The sequence below is a fragment of the Tachyglossus aculeatus genome, chromosome 19, assembly GCF_015852505.1.
Source record: "Tachyglossus aculeatus isolate mTacAcu1 chromosome 19, mTacAcu1.pri, whole genome shotgun sequence".
NCBI classification, from domain to species: Eukaryota; Metazoa; Chordata; class Mammalia; order Monotremata; family Tachyglossidae; genus Tachyglossus; species Tachyglossus aculeatus.
The window spans coordinates 9390102-9412303 of record NC_052084.1 but is presented as its reverse complement, the minus strand read 5'-3'; the positions used below and the strand labels follow the sequence as shown (position 1 = coordinate 9412303).

At 40.9% G+C, this 22202-nt stretch overlaps 1 non-coding gene across 1 annotated transcript; it reads left to right on the top strand.

The window, feature by feature from the left end:
• The first annotated feature begins 7349 nt into the window (after positions 1-7349).
• Positions 7350-7477, top strand: LOC119941120. Its single transcript, XR_005455147.1, has one exon. It is a non-coding gene; the product is annotated as a U6atac minor spliceosomal RNA (small nuclear RNA).
• Positions 7478-22202: the final 14725 nt, after the last annotated feature.

The following is a 22202-nucleotide window of genomic DNA, read 5'->3' as shown; positions in this document are numbered from 1 at the left end:
TGACCTGAATAACTTGCATTTATCCTGGCACGTAATGGAGTGTCTGGCACATAGTACTTAATAAATACCACAGCTAATTAATGAAAACACAACAAAGGACAGACCATTCTGTCTGCACAACATAGCCACAACTGAGGTTCTGGCATTAGAGTTTTCATCCATATATGCACTCGTAGGTATATTTCAACATGCGATGTCTTCTTCGAGTTAAAAAACACTAAAATAATGCTAGCTACAAAGGAGAGGGGATTTGACCTGTCCAAACTGCAGTTTTAAATTGGCCGAACCAAAATACTTTGAAAAACAGCTTGAGGTGATTGCCAAACCAGAGAGGCAGCCATCTCTAATTTATACCATTCTTCTTGCAGACTCTCTTCCCAAGTTGTTTGTCCACAGAATGCATAGTATCTCTTGATTGCTTAAAATATAGATCGCTTTCAGCAAAATATCATGTAAACAAGCAGGAATTGTTTTGTTCTCAGGTCTCAAACTGTAAAGCAACTGATCTGTTATTTACACAACACTTCCTCATTCTGGGTTTCAGTGGAGGTAAATGCAAATATATTTCAAGCAGATGATAAACAATGAAATGCTATTCCTTTATGATGCACCCCAACAGTTTGCTAAACTAGCCTGAGGACAGATGAACTCTTTGCTCCTCAAACTTGACAATTCCTACGCTATCTTGATCAGAGCTATGGTCCATCTACTGATGTTTTCACTTTCATAGCTGCATATAATATTAAAAATATTACACATGAAAATATCTGCGTATTAAAAACCAGAACAAGGCCCAGATTAATTTGATTTATTTGATTTCATCCTTAAGAAACGTCTTGATGTAATAAGGAAACAAATGCAGATTCTCTAAAATAGCCTCTCTAAATTTTGTCCTGCAGGAACAATTGCAAAACTGCCAATAATTTGGAAGGCCTCACGGCATGGTTTTCCACTAATACCCCCATGCTGGACTCACCATTTCATTGTTCATCTTTCGGACAAAAATGGAAAGTATTTTGATTAAGGATGTGTATGTAAACTCCGGAACTTTTGTTTGGATAACCGACTACTTGGAAGCTCAGATATTCTCAGGTACTCATCTGAACTTTACCCTAGCCATTTCCTCTTCCTAGAACTTGTTCCACAAACCTGGAGTTTTCCTTGTCAATTTTCCAGTATTTCCTGCTTCTGGGGGGCTGGAATACTGTGAAAATCAGATAACTGAAGAGAGTGTTTGCACCTAGAAAACATTTGGGCTTTCTTTAATAGAATTGTGATCTCATCCAGTAAGATGGTTTCACCCAGAATTCTCTTTGTTATAGATTAGTAAGAGTTAAAGAGAGAGCCACCGCCATAAGGTTTAAATTGTCATTTAGAAAGGAATTCCATTTTGGACATAAAATTATATCCCTGAAGCAAATGCTGTGTTCATCAGGATAATCTAAGCTCTTTCTGGATATTCGCATTAGAAACACAAATACAACTCTTCTTTTTAAAACTTGGATTTTGTATACAACCACAGGGCTAGGCAAAATGACGTTTAGGACACCATCACATCACACTGCATGCCCAGCTTAACACCTACGATGTCATATGCATCTCTTTGCCTGGTTTTTCTGAGTGCCATCAACCGTCACCCTGTTTAGAACACATGACAAAGGTGGACAGTAATTAGGATTTGGGGGTAAAGGTGAGGAGGAAGAGGAGACAAATAAATCAATCAATGGTATTTATTGAGTGCTTACTTTGTGTAGAGCACCGTAACTGAGCACTTGGAAGAAATCAATACCACAGAAAATATTTTTTTGATTCATTCATTCAATCATATTTACTGAGCGCTTACTGTGTGCAGAGCACTGTACTAAGCGCTTGGTAAAACTGTTTGAAAGGAAATGGGACTTGAAGATATTTCCAAATACCTGTGGAAAACTGATATTTACTACCCATGTGTTTTGAGTGTTTGTGATAAAAACAAGCCAGCTGGCTATGATTGTCAGGGTGAGAAGAGAAAAATCTTAAGTGGTGTGAGGGTGTGTCTGGAGGTGTGAGAGTCCAGGAAAGAAATCGCAAAGCATTCTGGTGTCTCGATCTGACAGTCCCACATCTAAACAGGTCATCCTGCTGTTCCCTTACATTTTGCTGAGTCCCCACTACTGTGTAACTGTGAATCCCATGTGGGATGAGGACTGTTTCCAACCTGATTTGTAGTGACACCAGTGCTTAGTACAGTGTTTGACACATACTAAGTGCTCAACAAATGCCATAAAACAATACAACAAACTCATCACGCTGCTTTAGCCCAGGTGGAATGCCCTTTAAGCCCCTTCCCTCAAGTAGGGAGCGAAGGGGAATGCTACTCAGAACACAGAGCATGGTTTTGGGAAGAGGAGAAAGACAAAAAGAGGCCAGTGCCAGACGGTAAAGAGCAGAGCGCAGATTTGCCAAAAGAAGAGCAGGTCTGTGGGAAATAAAGTGGAGGGTCCTTTACCTAGGACCCAAGGAACAAGTCAGTCAGTCAGTTGTACTTATTGAGCACTTCCTGTGTGCAGAGCACTGTACTAAACTCTTGGGAGAGTACAAATTAACAGTATAACAGACACATTCCTTGCCCTTAATGAGTTTATAGTCTAGTGGAGAAGACAGACCATCATATAGATTTTTCAAGGGAAATCTAGATCATATTTAGACACTAACTCCACCACTTTTAAGTTTTGTCCTAAAGGGTTGAAATCCACTGTTTGACTTTTCATCTGTCCTAAAAAATTAGAGGACGGAAAAGCATCAGGAGCTCTGAGCCGATGTCCAATTTTTGAACATTCGGCCCACTTAATGTATATTCTAATGTCATGGGAGCTTGCTTTGAAAAATGAAGATTGAATCATCGCCAAGGAACCAACACCATTTGCCAAAGTGTATAGGAAAAAATATGATGCTTCTCCACTTAGCAATGTCAAAGCTGCTTCTAAAAATGACTCGCTGCAACCCTGGTAGATCATGCAATACGCAATGTAATTGTTTGTTTGAAAATGTTATGAACTCCAGTTTTCAAAGAGCCTAATTATTTGCAGATTTCCACTCTAGCCCTGGGACACGATACGATTAATTAAAGCATAATGGATTTGACATGGCAGGGGAAGTGCTATAAGGTTAAATTCAAGGACTAAAATCTTTATGGAATCTCAGGAGCAGTAGAACTAACAGAGTTTTCATAGGCAAGCCTATGAACTTGGGGCATTTATCACGAGTCTATCTGTGCTGTTTTAGGGTGCACTGACTGGAAGAAAATGAAGCAAACCCTTCTAGGAGTTTGGTATTTAAAAGTAACAGTATGGTCTATTCTTGGTTTAACGTTTTAAAATTAATTGCAAGTACACTTTGAAATATTACTGATATCATTTAATTTCATTTACAAATTCAGAAACTGTGTGTAATCGAGACAGGGCTCTGAAAACAGATTTAAAATTGGCTTCTAAAAAGGAACCTTACAGCGTTTGGAGGAAGTGAAGAGCTAGCAAGGGCAATAATTAATGTGCTGAAAAAAGCAATGTGGGCAAGGGTGTGTCTTTTTTCCCTTATTTTCAGTTTGGCTTGAAATGGTACTAGGAGGGTCAGAATATAATCTGAAAAACTCCAGTCCATTTTCTGATGACATTCATAGACATTTAACCGAGGACCAAAGCAAACACAACCAGTAAAACTTGGCCGAAGGAAACTCTGTGACCTCACCACTGGAAGTAAATCACTATTAGTGTGTTTGAATGTAGTTGAAAAGATCACTGCACAGATAGCTGTAATTAGTTGGGTGTAGGAGATGTTCTATTTTAAACTCCTTTTTGTGGAGGGTTTATTATAGCAGTATCTACACTGCTGTTGACTTTTTGACTTCCACTATATCTGCAGATGGATTATGGACTACACTGCCTTCTACTGATTTTAAAAATGCAACATGAGTATGGGACATTGAAAGAAAAATTGAGATATAACCTTTAAATCTCAAACCCACAACCCTCGGAATCCTGCTACTTCATTAGATAGTATTTACCTCAGCCTGATTTTACTATTGCAGTGAGATTTAAGCCAATACATTGATTTGGGTCATTGATAGATTTATTATTGGCAAGAAGACAAACTTACCCAGAAAATGTGTAATCTTTTATTTGAAAAAAAAATCCATAAAGATCCTTGTCACTTCAGAATCCTGAAATAAGACCTACCATTAAATACACAGACCTGTAAAGATTATCTCTCTTTCCTGCAAATCCTTAGTACAAATGTAAAAGTTATCATGTTGAAAATGAGGGGTCAAGGACAGAATTCACAATGGTGATGGGCAAGTTGATTTGCATTTCTGTGAGAAACTGCGAGGGCTAGTGGATAGAGCATGGGTATGGGAGACAGAAGTTCTAATCCCGGCTCTGCCATTTGTCCACTGTGTGACCTTAGGCAAGTCATGTAACATCTCTGGGCCTCAATTACATCATCTGTAAAATGGGGATTAAGACTGTGAGCCCCACTTGGTACATGGACTGTGTCTACTCTGAGTATCGTGTATATACCCCAGTGCTTAGTCCAGTGCCTGGCATATAGTAAGCAGTTAACATATACCATAAAACAGTTAATTTGTATTTCTTCATGCCATAAAAGCAGGCATCAATCCATCAATCATATTTATTGGGTGTTTATAGCGTGCAGAGCAGCTTGGGAGAGTACAATATGACAGAGTTGGTAGACACATTCCCTGCCCACAAGGAGCAGGGCAGACAGACATTAATAAAAATAAATTCCAGATACATACACAAGTGCTGCGGGGGCAGATCATCAGTTTGCTCCTGGGATCTTAGTGGTCCACTAATCCAAATCACAGCATTTCTTTACATAACTGGTAAGTGTAATTTTTTTTCCCACAAAAGTATATTTGGAAACTAGAGCAGGCTAGAGTTCAGCCCCAAATTTTAAAAATGTGTAGATCTTGCCAGGTTCATTTTTATACCAATATTCAAGAAAAGCTTTTAAGTACTATATTTTCAGAGCCATCATTCTTATTTCAGAATAATAGACAAGCATCTAAAAGACTGGACCTTGATAATGCAATAAAATGTCTGAGGCACAATTCTGTTCATCTGGGATTGCAGATTTTTTTTACAGTGAAATCAAATTCAACTTGTTTTTAAAAGGTATCACATTTTTCAAAAATAAAGAATGGACATTTTAACTGCTCTTATAAGCAATTATTTTTTGGTAAGGGAAATACCCCACTGGAAGGGTTTTTAATAGTGCTTTTTAGTCTGAACAGTGAGGATGTCATAAAACATTTTGGGAAATGGGAGCTCACTTTAAAAATAGTATACATGGTCAAGTGAGTCATATGTCAGGCCTTCACTCACAAAATGAAGTGCAAAACAGTCAATTACCCAAGTAATTCAGGCTGAAAAACTACTTTCACCAAATGTAGCCAATGAATTGAGGGAAAAGTTTGGCTTTTTTAATCAATCAGTGGTATTTATTGAGTGCTAGTATGGGCAAAGCAGTGTACTAGATTGTGAGCCCGTTGTTGGGTAGGGACCGTCTCTATATGTTGCAGATTTGTACTTCCCAAGCTCTTAGTACAGTGCTCTGCATACAGTAAGCGCTCAATAAATACGATTGAATGAATGAATGAATAAGCGCTTCAGAAAGCAGACTACAACAGAGTTGGTGGATGTGATCCCTGCCTATAAGGAGTTTACAGTCAAGATAATTATCTCCAGTGCATAACTGATCTTGCTGATGTAGATTAGGCTATCATTAGCACCATTTCTCTGTACCTTTTCTGGGCAATCAGCTCAGGATCTTATGTAATACAATTTGACTTTAGCCAGGCCTATGATTCTATCTGAGAGTGGTATCATCATTGCCCTCAATAATGAATACTTATTAAATGTTCATTGGGTACTTATTATTTTATGAAGTGCCCTGAAGATTTACATGACAGAAAATGATTGGCTCATTTTTTCCCCAAATTTAAAGTTTGATAACATCCGCAAATGGGCAAAATATATATCATGTTACATACTGCACAGAAGTTTGAAAAGAAAATAGAGATGGTAAGTGCATCTGTCTGCTGCTTCCCAGCTGATTTAATTCCCTCTTTAGACTGTAAGCCCGTCATGGGCCGGAAACATGCCTACGAACTGTGTTATATTGTACTTTCCCTAGTGTTTATACATTACACATTCAATAAATACTGTTGATTGACTGAAGTCTATACGTTGTTTTCAATCCAGAGAGCACACCAAGGACAATTCATAATTAACATTTTTCCTCAAAATTCAGCCCGGTTCACTTGGTGGATGCAAAATGTATTTAAGTGTCTGTCTCCCCTGCCAGACTAGCTATATGAGGGCAGGGACTGTGTCTTCAAACTCTGTGGTACTCTCCCAAGAGCTTAGTACACAGACTTACACCTAATAGGCACTCAATAAATGCTACTGGATGATGACAATGATGATGATGGCTTTGTGGTAACCGGCCAAAGAACTGTGATGTAGTGTCTTTAGGTATCCTCTCAATTGGTCACAATTATCATCTGACATCGGGTGCTGATGACTAGAATGACCACTGAGGAGACTTACAGATACTGGATGCCCAGATGCACATGACGTTACATGTGCAACCTGGAGACACAGTATAACATGATCATATCACACATCAAGCCTAGATTGTCTCTCCTGGGTGATCTCTGACCCCTCTTTGCCCAGGGCACTTGCGTTCTCCTCCTATGTCACCCTAGACATGGACTCTGTTTCTGAGCAGCTAGGCAGCATTAGCCAAGGCAGAAAGAATTCACATTATTTGCTTCTGCTCTTGCTCCAAAGTATTTAGTACAGTGCTTTTCTCACAGTAAGTGCTCAATAAGCTGTTTGAATGAATTTATGCCATGGAATTTTGCTAAAAATCAATCAATCGTATTTATTGAGCGCTTACTGTGTGCAGAGCACTGTACTAAGCGCTTGGGAAGTACAAGTTGGCAACATATAGAGACAATCCCTACCCAACAGTGGGCTCACAGTCTAGAAGGGGTAGACAGAGAACAAAACCAAACATATTAACAAAATATAATAAATAGAATAGATATGTACAAGTAAAATAAATAGAGTAATAAATATGTACAAACATATATACATATATACAGGTGCTGTGGGGAAGGAAAGGAGGCAAGACAGAACAACAGAACAAAAAACAGAACAAAAGTCACAGGGGTACCTGGTGTTGATGATCTGAACGGGGTGGCAAACCAACTGGAAACCAGCCTGTCTGAATTAATCAATCAATGGTATTCACTGACTGCTTACTCCATGCAGTGCTTGGGAGAGTTGTGTGAAAGGACAGAAGGTTAGCACTCCCCTTGAGAAGGATGGAAGAGGTCCAGGTGGCCTATACAACACATATATGGTTAAGGCATTGCCACCTATTTCGTGGTATATAACCAAGTTTTTTAGAGAAGCAGCATGGCTCAGTGGAAAGAGCACGGACTTTGGAGTCAGAGGTCACGGTTCAAATCCCAGCTCTGCCAATTGTCAACTGTGTGACTTTGGGCAAGTCACTTAACTTCTCTGTGTCTCAGTTACCTCATCTGTAAAATGGGGATTAAGACTGTGAGCCCCCCGTGGGACAACCTGATCACCTTGTAACCTCCCCAGCACTTAGAACAGTGCTTTGCACATAGTAAGTGCTTAATAAATGCCATCATTATCTTATTATTAATTGGGTTGTCAGAATTCACCCTCACGCTCAATTTGGACCCTTGAAAATGTCCCCATGGTTATCTTGACTACTTAAATTCCAGAAATTAAGCTTTCTACACTTTGGGAAGATTTCATATACTAAATTCTGGAATTTTCCACTTAAAAATTTTTGCCTATTACCTATTATGCTGATTGCCAAGAACTATGAGCGGACCGAGAACACTTTGTTCTGCCTTGAGCGCAAGACCTATATTGCTCTCAGGATACAACTGGCCAAGATAATTCAAATCCAATATGTAGATGTTCCACGATAAAGAACAATCAAAAGTTCAATTCTACATTAAATGAGTTATCAGTAAGACGCCCGGAATTGAATCAGTAACACTTGTTTTACAATGAGAATCAGACTTCTTTCATGGACTTCTTTTCTCAAGTCTATTTACTTTAAGTGGATAACCAGAGAAAATCTGCTTCTTTCATTTCATTTTGCTTTCACCATTGTTTGTCTCAAAATGGGGCAATTCTCTGTCTCCGTTTGAGAACCGTGAAAAGTACTATGAAATTAGATAAGTACTTCCGATTAAAATTGCAGTATGGATAATATGTTTTCCATACCACTGTATGCTGCAACATTCTGAATGTTCCTTTTGCACGGAGTTAAATGAGAAGACTCACTGCCAGCTAACAAACTTGCAGATTTTTAAACATGTGCAACGTTGACTTTTTTTCCAAGCAAATTGGATCCTTAATAGGGACATTGTGGGGACCCAGAGGAAGAGTAAGTGAGCTCATAGTCCGCAATTGATGTACTCATAGGACTGCACTCCTAAAACACACTCAGAGTTTCCACTATGATAAAACCAGAAGCAAGTGTTAAAATAAGTAGATTTTGACATCCATTGTTCAGTTGCACTGAACTTTCCGTCTATGTAGCGGAGCACAGAGGTTTAATGCATAACTCGGAGATTCTTTTTCAACAGAAATGAGGATCTTTTCTCAATCGATGATTTGTCAGGATCCACTGGGATGAATAAACCGTGCAAACTGGCAAGTATTTTTAGTGGCACAACGATGGTAGTTATAAACAGTAAACAAAACAGAGTAACCAACTTAAACATGAGAGATTGTTGGATCGCAGAAGTATAAATCGTTAGCTTAATAATTTCAACAGCATTGCTTCACTGCAAAAATTAAGCCAACAGTTCCCCCTGTGGCAATAACGAAGTACTGAATTGTTAACCAGAAAAGACCCAAAAGAATGCATTCCTGTGCCATGGTCAGCCCTGAAAGACAAATTTCAACTTGGGACCATGTAAGAATTGTCCTTTAAATTGCTCATATACGAGAGGGAAGCTTCAGATCTCTAAAATCAATTACTGGTGGGAGGGTGAAAAGCTTCAATGCCCTCCGAAGAAAGATGCCTCTTTTGCCCCAAGGATACTGTCGGGGATGGGTGAAGTTGATGACTCCCACTATCCACAAGATATTTCTCACAGCTCTGTGGGCATTATTTACATATTTATGTTATATAGTCCATTATTTTCTTATTTACAGAGTGTGAAGAGAGTTCTAGGCAAACGAAGAGATAAAAGAAAACGGCTTCCAAGATAGCCTATTTTGATGTGATTAACCAGAGAATTCAGGGTCTTCTCAGGGAATCTTGCCTCCACCCAACAGTATCTATTTTTTTAACATGCTAATATTTCCACTAGTGATAAAAATGTTTAAATGTAAGATTTTTTAAGATGAAAAGGGATTAGGGATTGTCTCTTTAGGAGTAGATATTGGGAAACTTTTAAACCATTGTTCCTTTATCCTTCCAATTTTTTTTGTCACCGAGTTGCAGTGTAAAACCAGACATTAATTTAGTGACAGAGGAGTTCTGCCTATAGAAAATGTTTTTCTCTACTTCAGGGTAAAGCCTCGCTTCGGAACCACTCCAGTTTGCCAAGGAACTTAGTTCTCAGGTGAGGCCCTGGGGATGGTGGCATTGCAGCCACAGCAACTCCAGAGGGAGCACAGTTTCGCTTAATGCTGTCCTAAATGCTGTGAGTGAAGTGACTTATTTCTTAATAATAATGATAATAATAATAATAGTATTAGTTAAGCACTCACTCCGGGCCAAGCATTGTGCCAAGTGATGGAGAAGAAAAGGTAATCACATCGGACACAGTCTCTGTTCCAGTCTAAGGGGGAAGGAGAACAGGTACTTAATCCCCATTTATGGATGAGGAAACTGAGGCCCAGAGAAGTAAAGGGACTTACCCAAGGTCGCAGCCTGAGAGTCAGAGAACCTGTATTCTAATTCCAGCTCTGCCAATCTCTTGCTGTGTGACCTTGGGCAAATCATGGCATAGTGGATAGAGCACGGACGGTCCTGGGAGTCAGAAGGTCATGGGTTATGATCCCGGCTCCACCGCTTGTCTGCTGTGTTACCTCATTTGTAAAATGGGGAAACTGTGAACCCCACGTGGGACAGGGTCTATGTCCAACCCGATTTGTTTGTATCCCCCCCAGTGCTTAGTACAGTGCCTGGCATATAGTTAAGTGCTTAACAAATACCACAATTATTAAATCACTTAACTTTTCTGTGCCTCAGTTACTTCATCTGTAAAATGGGGATGAAATCCTCCTTCCTCCATGTAGGATTGGGACTGCATCCAAACTGATAAACTTGTATCTGCCCCAGGGTTCAGAACAGTGTTTGGCACATAGTGCTTAACAAATATCATAATAAAAAAGAAGTAGTGGAGCCAGGAGTAGAACCTGGGTCCCCTGAGTCCCAGGCCTGTGAACTTTCCACTAGCTATGCTTTTGCTCAGCTGTCCTGGGCCACATCTGCCTTTCTGGTAGGTTTAGGAAGCAACATGGCTTGTAGTTCATGTACGGATATAGGCAATGACTTGGATTGTACCATTCATATACATCCAACCCAGTAGGGACTGAGGTGACCTGCAATCATTCAGTAGTTAGGGCTGGCAGGGGTGGGTCATCACAAGAAAAAGCAATTTTTTGAAAGTCTATTTACTAAAAGAAGTACAAGAGCATGCAGGAGAAGATGAGAAACTGCCTCTTCTTGTACCCTTGGTCTTTTTTTAACCCATTCTGAATATTTATATTGGGCTCAATTCCCAGAGCTTCCCAGCTCCGGATGCTTGCTCTGCTTCTGGAAAACTTGCTTGGAATGAATCAGGAGTGAAATCGCCTCTCAGGCAGCGTGGCCCATTGGAAAGAGTCTGGGCCTGGAACTCAGGTGACTCTGATTCTGCTTCCAGCTCTGCCACTGGCCTGCTGTGTGATCTCAGGCAAATCAATTAACCTCTCTGGGCCTTAGTTTGTACAGTGCTCTGCACACAGTAAGTGCTCAATAAATATAATTGAATGAATATCTGTGAAATGAGAATAAGAAAATCTGCTCTCCCTTTTAGATTGTGAGCCTCGTATGTAACAGAGACTGTCTTATCAAATTATCTTATATCTTCCCTATTGTTTAGCACATTGCTTGGCATGCAGTAAATGCTCAATGAATATCATATTTTTGATGATACAAGTTAGATCCTGCTCTCTAGGACAGGTTGGGACTTCTTGCTGAAAGCCGGCCAGGTAATTTTCTCTTTTTTTCGGCATCAGTGCAAGGTTTCTGGAGATTATTTTCATTTTCCAATTTACAGAATGGTATTGCTGTTTTCTGATTCAACAGCTGAGAACTGTGGGAAAGGAAAAGGAAGATAAACTGGGGTTGAATGGTATTCAGAGAAGCAGCATGGCTTAATGGAAAGGGCAAGGGCTTGGGAGTCAGAGGTCGTGGGTTCTAATCCCGGCTCTGCCACTTGCCTGTTGTGTCACTTTGGGCAAGTCACTTAACTTCTCTGTGCCTCAGTTACCTCATCTGTAAAATGGGGATTAAGACTGTGAGCCCCATGTGGGACAACCTGATTACCTTGTATCTATCCCAGTGCTTAGAACAGTATTTGGCACATAATAAGCATTTAACAAATATCATTATTATTATTATTATTATTATTTTCTGCTAGCCCATTGGATGTTATGCTGGTTTCCCCCTCAGTTACTTCATTGCTGGTCGGTCAATCAATCAACCAATGGTATTTATTGAGCACTTTGTGCAGAGCACTGTACTGAACACTTAGGAGACTACATACAGTTCCTCATCTGTAAAATGGGGATTGAATACCTGTTCTTCCTCCTACTCAGACTGCAGGATTATCCCAACCTGATTATCTTGTTTCTAATCCAGTACTTATTTCAGTGCTTGGCACATAGTAAGTGATTAGCAAATACCACGAAAATAATAATAATCATTATTATTATTACAATGCAATAGAGTTGACAGACATAATCCCTAACCACAAAGAGCTTACAGTGTTTGGGGAAAAGCTGGCATTCTACAAGGTGGAGTTTACACTCTGCAGGGAGACTGAAGGAGCTGATCAGGAGTTGGCAAAGAGTTGAGTTACATACCTTGGCATCCTATTAAGACTGCTATATCCACTGGGCAAAACTTGCTTTTCATTCAGTCGTATTTATTGAGCACTTTGACACTGAACCCCTTACCTACCACCCTCTGGGTGACCACCAGTTCCATCAACAGCAACCCCTTCCTCCCTGAGATATGGAGGAGGCCAGAATAAATCCAATTATAGGTTGCCCCTGGCAGAGATGGAGAGGGAGGGCTGCCCCAGAGGCTGGAGAAACCATCTGGCACTAGTGTGGGCACAGGAAGAGTGATGGGCACACGGCTCAATCAGTCAATGCTATTTATTGAGTGCTTACTGTGTGCAGAGCGCTGTTCTAAGTGCTGTTCTAAGAACAGTGCTCTGCTCTAAGCTCTTGGGTTGATAAGCACTTAATACAGTGCTTTGCGCAAAGTAAGTACTCAATAAGCAAGATTGAATGAAACAGGGGAGAATGGGGAAGGGGGTAAGGTTTTGGCAAAGGCCTTCTAGCTTCCACTCTCCAGCGTCTCACAGTCTTAAGCTGGTTCCCATATCTACTGTTTTTCCCTTTCTAATCCAGAAAAAGAAAGAAGAAAATATAGAGTCATCCTTCCAGTCAGGCTCTGAGCACCTTGATTTTTGAAGGGCTTAACTGAAAGAGGTACTTTTTTTTTTGTTTCGTTGTACCTTGGTTTTCCAATCTATGATGCAGATAACGTATTTCTTCTGAGGGCCATTTTCCCTCCCAAGTGTCGTCATGTTACAGTATTCACTAACATCCAAGTGACTTTTACCCTTATATCTCATCCGAGTTTTATGAGTCTAAACTCTCTCCATTACATGCCCTTTCTTCCTACGCAAGAGCAGGGCTAGTCTGATAAGGATGGGATAGCGTCAACAGGCCCTAGCAGTATAGAAGTTTTTCAGCTTCCGGTGAATCAACCTCATTGCTCGTTCCATTCTCTTACCCATGCTAGTTCCTGAACTCTCTTTTCCCTATCTCCCATATGCTAGCTCTCTTTTGTCTCTCCTAGGATTAAGTTTTAGCTGATCTAGTTGTCAATGATTTAGACTGAAATCTTGGGATGGCTTGTTAGCCTCATATGGGGACCGGGACTATGTCTGATCTGATTGGGTTGTATCTATCCCAGTGCTTGGCACCTGGTAAGTGCTTAACAAATACAATTATTTATTACTATTATTATAATTATTATTATTATAATTCCAATTTTTACTGAGCACACCTAAGGATGGCCCCTTGGTTTGTTGCTGCAGAGCCCACTGCTGTTTGCGACTCTGTTCTGTGGCCTTGCCTTTCCTCAGGCTCCCAAGACACTCAAGGATTCACTGAGTCACAGGAATAGCCAGAAGGGCCACCCGGTAAGAGTCGTGGTGGCCAGAGTTTAGGGTGACCTGCCAGCTGGATTGAACTGAATGCAGCAGTTGCTTCCCAGAATTCCATAGCCATGTGGCATCATTCGAAGTTGTATTTCTGCATGAAAAACATTTCTGTTGAGTTATTTAAGAGCTGAAGTTGTCCCTCCTTAATGTATTATTTTTGGCATCGGAACTTTGGATAATGGAAAGGAGGACGTTGAGAAAAAGCACAGGGAAAAGTACTGGCGTAGCCAGCAGTCAACCACCATATTTTTAAGAGTGGGGAAGTTCAGTTCACCCTTATCACATGTGCCAAAGGGGTTCCTTATGCATAAGCATTCTGCATTGTGTTCTAGTCTGACTGCGTACAACCCTATGTTCCCGAACTTCAGGCCTTTCAAAGTGTGAGACTATCAAGCCGAGGAGGAACTGGCAGGGCTGGAATGAGTCAGAAAAATTCTGGAAGCTCTTTGGCCAAGAAAATCTCCAGGCTGCAGAGAGGACTTTTGGTCCCCATAGAAAAGTACCACCCTCTTCCAACCCTTCCTGTCTCCCCCACAACCTACACTCAAATGTCTCCTGTTCCCAAAGGGCCATCCTGATGTATCTTCTAGAAGACAACCCACGCCGTCTGTACAGCACAGATGCAACTAATCTAAATGAGCTTATATGATCTCAACTGGTATTAGGTTTTACTGTTATGGGGGCTCTTCTTTAAATACTGCCAAAAGCCCTCATGTTGAATCAACATCAGCTAGATTCAGGGGTCACTCAAAGGATGCGAAATGCTCCTTTCTCCCCAGGCACTTCCCTAAAATACCCCTCTGCTCCATCCAGCACCGTGTACAAAAGAGCCCTTTTTATAACTCAAACTCTGATCCTAGGCATCTCTAGACGATATGTCCTACACATTCCTCTAGCAATGAATGACTGGTACCAGATTGCTGATAAGAAACATACGATCCAGAAACAGAGAGTCTGCTCACTCTCACAGGTTAAGAGAGTTTAGTTAAAGAAATGATCGCTATGAATACACTGATAAACTCACTGGGGCCATACACGCTTTAGAATAAAAACTAAAAATGGAGGTTTGGTGTTAAATAACCTGCAGCTGTTGTGTGAAGTGTTGATGGCTGGGAAATATTTTTTTTTCTTCATGCACTTGCTTTCATGCCCTAAGACACCTTTCAAATGTAAGAGTTATGATTAGCTGCTGGATGTATGAAAATGCTGTTGAAATGCCCGCTGCACCCTCAAATACATTGCAAGCAACTCTCAAAATAATAAACCTTAGCAGATGGTGAGGAAAATAGAGATGACCTAATGACACATTTAATTGCTTCTATTTTCTCCTGGGGCCTGAGTTCCTAAGTTCCTTAGTTCCCTCTAGACTGCTCGTTGTGAAGTTCGTTGTGGGCAGGGAATATGTATTGTACTCTCCCAAGTGCTTAGTACAGTGCCCTGAACATAGTAAGTGCTCGATAAATACCACTGATTGACAGATTCCTGAAAAGGTGACACCCAGAAGAGAGCCTCAATAAATACAACTAGAAAACTATCTAGAAAAGGACCAGAAGCGCAAATACCTGGGTTAGGAAAAGATGCATGGGGAAAGACGGTTTCATTTTAAACAGTTACACTGCACCTGCCACTACCAAATCACCTGTTCAATCCATCAGTCCGCTGATAAATTTCACTGAGTGCATACTATGTGCAGAGCAATTTGTGAAGCATGTGGAAGAGGACAATAGAGCTAGTAGACATGATCTCTGTTCTTTATTGAGTGCATGCTGTGCACCCAGCACTGGATGAAGTAAGCAGGAGAGGACTATAGAGCTAGTCTGCCCTCAAGGAATTTGTTCAGAGCCTTCCATCTGTGGATTCAGGGAGCAATATTATTGAGGAATCTCCCTTTTCCTCACAGAATCCCCCACACAGACCTCGATCTTAATTCCTACTGATACTCAGTATCACGAGAGATGCACAACTTCGCAAAACTGGCAGGAGAAGGCAGAGAACTGGAGAAATGAACGCATTAAAGGGAAGAGTGCAAGCTTCCATAAATCAATTTTCTGCTTCGATGTGCCTTCCTTTCCAGTTCCCTGGAGGTATAGTTTAAAGACTCAAGGGCACAAGGGAACTGTTGAGGTGCTTCAAGTACATTTAAAAGACGAGAAACCGGCCCTGCCTCTGAGAAGCTTAAAAACTTAAGGGTGGAGTGCAAATGTGAAAACAGGGTGCCCATTAAAATTAACAATGTGAAAGGACTCTGTTTAGGAATATTTCCTCCATTTGAAAAAACCCTCTTCATGTAGGTTGATTCAATCTAATTGTATTTATTGAGGCCTACTGTGCGCAAAACCACATGCCCTAGTTTAGCCAAAACAATCCCGGCAGGCTGTCCCAGGCAACTGTAGAAAAATACCGAGATATTTCAAAATTGGGACTGTCCCTGTAGTATGGTGGGCTGTACCACGCAGTTGTCCCAGAATGCCCTATACACGCCACACGCTATTCTCCCCAACTCCATCTCCTCTTTCCATTTTCAACCAATCAATCAATTAATGGTATTTATTGAGCACTTCCTGAGTGCAGAGCACTACATTAAGTGTAAGAGAGAGTACAATAATAATAATGATGGTATTTGTTATGCGCCTACAATGTGCCAAGCACTGTTCTAAGCGCCAGGGTACATACAAGTTAATCAGGCTGTCCCACGTGGGGCTCACAGTCTTAATCCCCATTTTACAGATGAGGGAGCTGAGGCACAGAGAAGTTAAGTGACTTGCCCAGGGTCACACAACGGACAAGCGGCGGAGCCGGGATTGGAACCCAACTCCCAGGTCTGTGCCCTTGCCACTAGGCCATGCTGCTTTCGATTTGGTAGATATCACCCCTGCCCACAAGAAGCATGCAGTCTAGTGGGGGAGAGACACTGTAAGATAAATTAGGTAGGGGAAAGGTCAGAGGATAGGAATATGTACATAAGTGACGAGAGCATCAGTGTGTTTGAAGGGTACACACAGGAGTGCACAGTCAGTGAGGGAGAGGGTGAACAAGTGAGCTTAGGATGGTATCCTGATTTTCAAAAAAAAGCCAAACATGCACAGCGCATTCAGTCTTTTCTGAAAGTATGGAAACGTTCAAGTAATATTAAAAGGCAAGCCTCCAGCAATGGCTGGTTTGAAGCCAACCAAGGATTACTAACATATTGAACAAGAAAGAGATGACACAGTTATTCTATTATATATAATTTTTTTCAGGTAGAATGCACTTTCAACACCACTGGACTAGAACCCTCCTTCTAAGGAAAAATAATGGATTACGGGAAGGACGGTATTAACAGACGTGCCCTGACATTTAAACTGAAAATATATACAAACACAATTCCACTTTTTTGAAAACCTTTGGCCTTAAAAACAATGTATTGTAGAAAAAGATTGTTCAAACAAAATTACTGTTAATTACTGATCTTTCAATAAAGTCTTACGGTTGAAAACTGACAGAAAACATCTTTCATTTCTATAGCTGCTTCGTTATATTTATATAAGACTGCAAAAATTAATTAGGTGATTAAATGAGTCAACTGCCACGGTTGTTATGAGTCTTGCATGTGTGTGTGATGAAGCAATGCTGACAGTGTGAGTTCAGTTTAGCCAAGGTTGCTAAAAGTTACTTAACGAATGTGAACAATATAAACCATAAATAAATCTGCAGGAAGAAAAGAGGCCACTAGCCTAAAAGAACCACCCTGTTAGGTCGGCGAGATGATTTAGTAGGCTCCTGGCTTAGTCACTGGTCTCCTGAGCAATAGCTGTCCTATTTTGCCAAACAATGTCCAGTAACAACGGTGCAGATTATTTTTCTCTGGAAGTTCATCTAAACGTCGACAAACAGTTCCACGACAGCAGGGCAGCCTTTTACTACAGCAGTTAGAATTGTTGTATCATCCCTTGTTGATGGCCCACGTGGACGACTTAGTAAACCCACCCTCACCACTCCATCGCAGCCCCGTCCTCTCCTCTCAACCCCTCTTCTAAAAGTTTAACTCCTCCTCCCCTATAAAAAACTATGCCTTTTAATTTTTTTCTTTTCAAATTCCCTGTTGGAATAAGGAGGTGAAGTAGCACTTGCGTGCTGGCGATGTTTGGGTTAAGATTTTGAGAAGAATCAGAGAAAAATTTGGAACCAGATTCTTCCAGCTCCTACACTGGATTTAAACTGGAATCTGCCATGCAGATTCTCCCAGCTCCTGTACAACTCACTGGATTTAAACTGGAATCAGCCATGCAGATTGTCTTCTCAGCCAAAGGATGATGAGAAGGAGAAGGAGGAGGCAAGAGAGAAGGGAAGAAAAATTGAATTCTGAAAGTATTTCCAAAGGTCTTCTGTTACAAGTAGAGAACATCTCTATGAACATTTGCTTTCTTAGTATATCCCCATTTCTATTAGCACCTAACATAACAATCAAGTGTGTTTCAGAACCACAGTGTTTTAGATACTCTTCCCAGCATGTCAAAGACTTGGTCCTGAGTTACCTGGTTGATTTTCCTAACACATAAAAGTTCTCTTTGGAACTTGGCAGTCCAAAGCTCAGATTCCTCCCACAGATTAATTTTCACCTTGTGGAAACATCTCAAGACCAGGTATACACTTCTTTAGACAGCGATGTTAGGCAGCATTACTAAAACTAACATCTTTTTTTCCAGGAAGCAAATAAGATCGGCTTGACAGGGAAAGCTGTTAAAAGGGACATTATTTGTACACCTTCCGAATTTCATTCCTTGATCTCAAAGTCCTTTATTCATCTTTAAAATTCATCCTCTCTCTCCATCCAGATTGCTATCATATTGATTCAGAAACTTATCCTACCCAGCATTGATTAGTTGCAGGCTCCTTGCTGACCTCCCTGTCTCCTGTCTCTCCATACTCCAGTCCATACTTCGTTTTGCTGCCCAGATCACATTGCTAAAAATCTGTTCAGTCCAAGTTTCCCCACTCCTAAAGAGCCCACAGTAGTTGCCCATCCAGCTTCTCGTCAAACGGAAACTCCTTACCATTGGCTTTAAAGCACTCAATTGCCTTGACCCTTCCTAAATTACTTCACTGATTTCCTCCTACAATCTACCACATATACTTCAATCCTCTAAAACAAACCTAACTCACTGTACCTCAGACTCGTCTACAACACCAACCCCTTGCCCACCCTTCCTCTGGCTTGGGACTCCTTCCTCCTTCATATCTGGCAGACCATCACTCTCCCCTCCTTCAAAGCCTCACATGCCCTCTTAGAGGTCTCCCTGACGAAGCCCTTCTTTTCCCTACTCCCTCTCCCTTCTATGTCACCGTTGCACTTGCTTGGATTTGCACCCTTTATTCACCCCATCCTCAGCCCCTCAACATTTATGTACATATATGTAATTTATTTTAATGTCTGTATCTCTCTCTAGACTGTAAGCTCATCATGGGCAGGGAACTTGTCTCTTAACTTTGTTTTTGTACTTTCCCAAGCACTTAGTAAAGGGCTCTGCATAAGGTAAGCACTCAAATACAACTGATTGATTATCTTGTATCAACTCCAGCATTTACTATAGTCCTAGGCACTCAGTAAGTGCTTAATAAGTTGCTTTTTTTTAATGGCATTTGTAAAGTGCTTACTATGTGACAGGAACTGTACTAAACATGGGAGTAAATACAAGCTAATCTGGTTGGACACACCCCTTGTCCCACATGGGGCTCACAGTTTTAGTCTCCATTTTACAGATGAGGTAACTGAGGCACAGAGAAATTAAGTAACTTGCCCAAGGTCACCCAGCAGACAAATGGCGGAGCTGGGATTAGAACCCATATCCTTCCGACTTTCCGGTCCATGCCCTCTCCACTAGGCCATTCTGCTTCTCATGTTTAAATTTCATTAAAGAAAAAAAAAACACCTTAAACTCACCTCATACCCCAATCCCTACCCCAGTGTCCCCCTCTGATTGATATGAGAAGCAGTGTGGCTCAGTGGAAAGAGCTCAGGCTTAGGAGTCAGAGGTCATGGGTTCAAATTCCAGCTCCTCCAGCTACCATCTGTCAGCTGTGTGACTTTGGGCAAATCATTTCACTTCTCTCGGCCTCAGTTCCCTCATCTGTAAAATGGGGATTAAAACTGTGAGCCCCCCGTGGGACAACCTGATTACCTTGTAACCTCCCCAGCGCTTAGAACAGTGCTTTGCACACAGTACATGCTTAACAAATACCATCATTATTATTATTATTATTATTATGACAACTTTCAGACAAGGGTGAGAATGGATTTCCTGGTTTGCTCGAACCGGCCTGATTAGAAAGCTGGATTACTGATCATCTGAAATCCGGGAAGTTCTCCCTTTGATAAGTAAAATCTGAGTTTGCACATTTTGAGTCTTCTTTCTTTAGGACATTTTCTTTCAGCAGTTTCCTTTGTTCACTTTTTCAGTGAGATCCAAGCTCCAGATAAATGGATCTGTCATCATTTCTCAGAATAGGTCATTCTCAACATGACCTGCTGATTTCCCTAAGTGCTTGATGTTATTGAGGAGGGATAGTAGCATGGCTCAGCCTGCCTTTTTCTTTTTTTTTTTCCTCTCCAGCCACTGAATCCTTTTGCCTTTCCATTGACCTCCTCCCAAGTCTAAGGCCTTGCATCATCCACTTCTCCAGATGGTCTCTGCTCCTTCTTGATTAAGGTCCAAAATATTTCAAATTTAATTTCTTGATCTTTCCCAAGAACAGACTTGCTAGCTGGAGTGCACCCAACCTTACCCATTGGAATTGAGGCAGTGGGTCTCCTGCACATGCTCAGTCGCTTTACTACGTGTATCACTTGACAACCCAGGCTGCCTTGCTAGTATGACCACCTTTGATTTTCTTCCAGTGAGACTAAAATCAAAATCAATCAACCAATCAATGGTATTTACTGAGCGCGTACTGTGAGCAAAGCACTGTACTAAGAGCTTGGGATAATTCAATAGAGTTGGTAGACACAACTCCTGCTCTTTAGGAGCTTACAGTCAAGTTGGAGAGGCAGACATTAAAATAAACTAGATACTAGCTTGCTGTAGGCAAAGAACGTATTGACCGACTCTGTTGTATTGTACTCACCCAAGCATTTAGTATAGTGCTCTGCACAAACTAAGTAATCAGTAGATATCATTGATTGAACAAGTGATGGATGAATACATTAGAGCAGTGGATCTGGGATGGGACATGTATCTAAGTGCTTAGGGAATATAGTGCTTAGAAGAGTGCTTGGCACATAGTAAGGACTTAATAAATACCATCATTATTATTATTATTACATAGGCAATGCGGAAAGGAGAGTAAATAATTAGGTAAGTGAGGGGTGAGTCAGGGACCCAGACCTCATGGAGGAAACTGATCTTAGTAAAAAGTCAATAGGGTCAACTGTCACCTCAACTTTCTAACTAGAAGGGATTCCTCAAACTCACCATGAAGGGCAACATCAAAGGCCTAGCAAAGATTACAGCACCTGAAGATAACCTCTGCTCAAGTCAAAGGGTAATAGCGTCTAGTCCATTCCACCCACAATTTTAATTGCATCTGTCTTCTCTTTTTGCTAAATGGCATACCTTTTTTAAACATAAAATAACTTTCTACCTTTGATATAACCGAAAGCCCAAATAACAATAGGTTGCATTTGCATAGCATCCTCAGCTTTTTTCTAGGAGCCCAAAACAATTCAGGTGTGATTATCATATTAATCTTTGTTACTTCTCTCACTGATTGATGATCGACCAGTCTGCTGATGGAGAAAGATGTACCCACAAGGCTTAGGGATTTTCTCTGTTCACAGGGAGATAGAATGCACTTGGAATGGATGAACCAGCCACTAACTCTTCTTTCTCCCAGTGGAAAGAGCACGGGCCTGGGAATCAGAAGACCTGGGTTTTATTTCTGACCTCACCACTTGCCTGCTATGTCGCCTTGAGCAAGTCACTTGAACTTCTCTGTGCCTCATTTTCCTCATCTGTAAGATGATAAAAATCTATTCTCCTTCCACCTTAGACTGTGAGCCCCATGAGGGACAGGAACCATGTCTGACCTGATTATCTTGTACATACCCCAATACTTATCACAATGTGTGCCACATAGTAACCACCTGAAAAATACTATAGTTATTTTAATCATTAGGTCAGTGCTTTAGACACTAATGTTATTTAACATTAGTTCCTTTAAAAATGGAAATGTATATTTCTACCACCAATCACTTACTACCTATGAGCTTGCAAACACATGGAGTGCTATTCCTCTGCATTATTAACCAAGAGACAACTAAAAAATCTACCAGCCCTGTATAGGACACATATTAGTGGAGCAAGAAACTATTAGCTGTGTGACTTTGGGCAAGTCACTTCACTGCTCTGTGCCCCAGTTACCTCATCTGTAAAATGGGGATGAAGACTGTGAACCCCCCGTGGGACAACCTGATCACCTTGTAACCTCCCCAGTGCTTAGAACAGTGCTTTGCACATAGTAAGCGCATAATAAATGCCATCATTATTATTATTTTCAGGTGCCAACAATGCAGGAGGAAATGTTAGCCAATCTACAGTCTATTCAACTACACATATGGACCATGGCCTTTGAAATCATAGACTATATA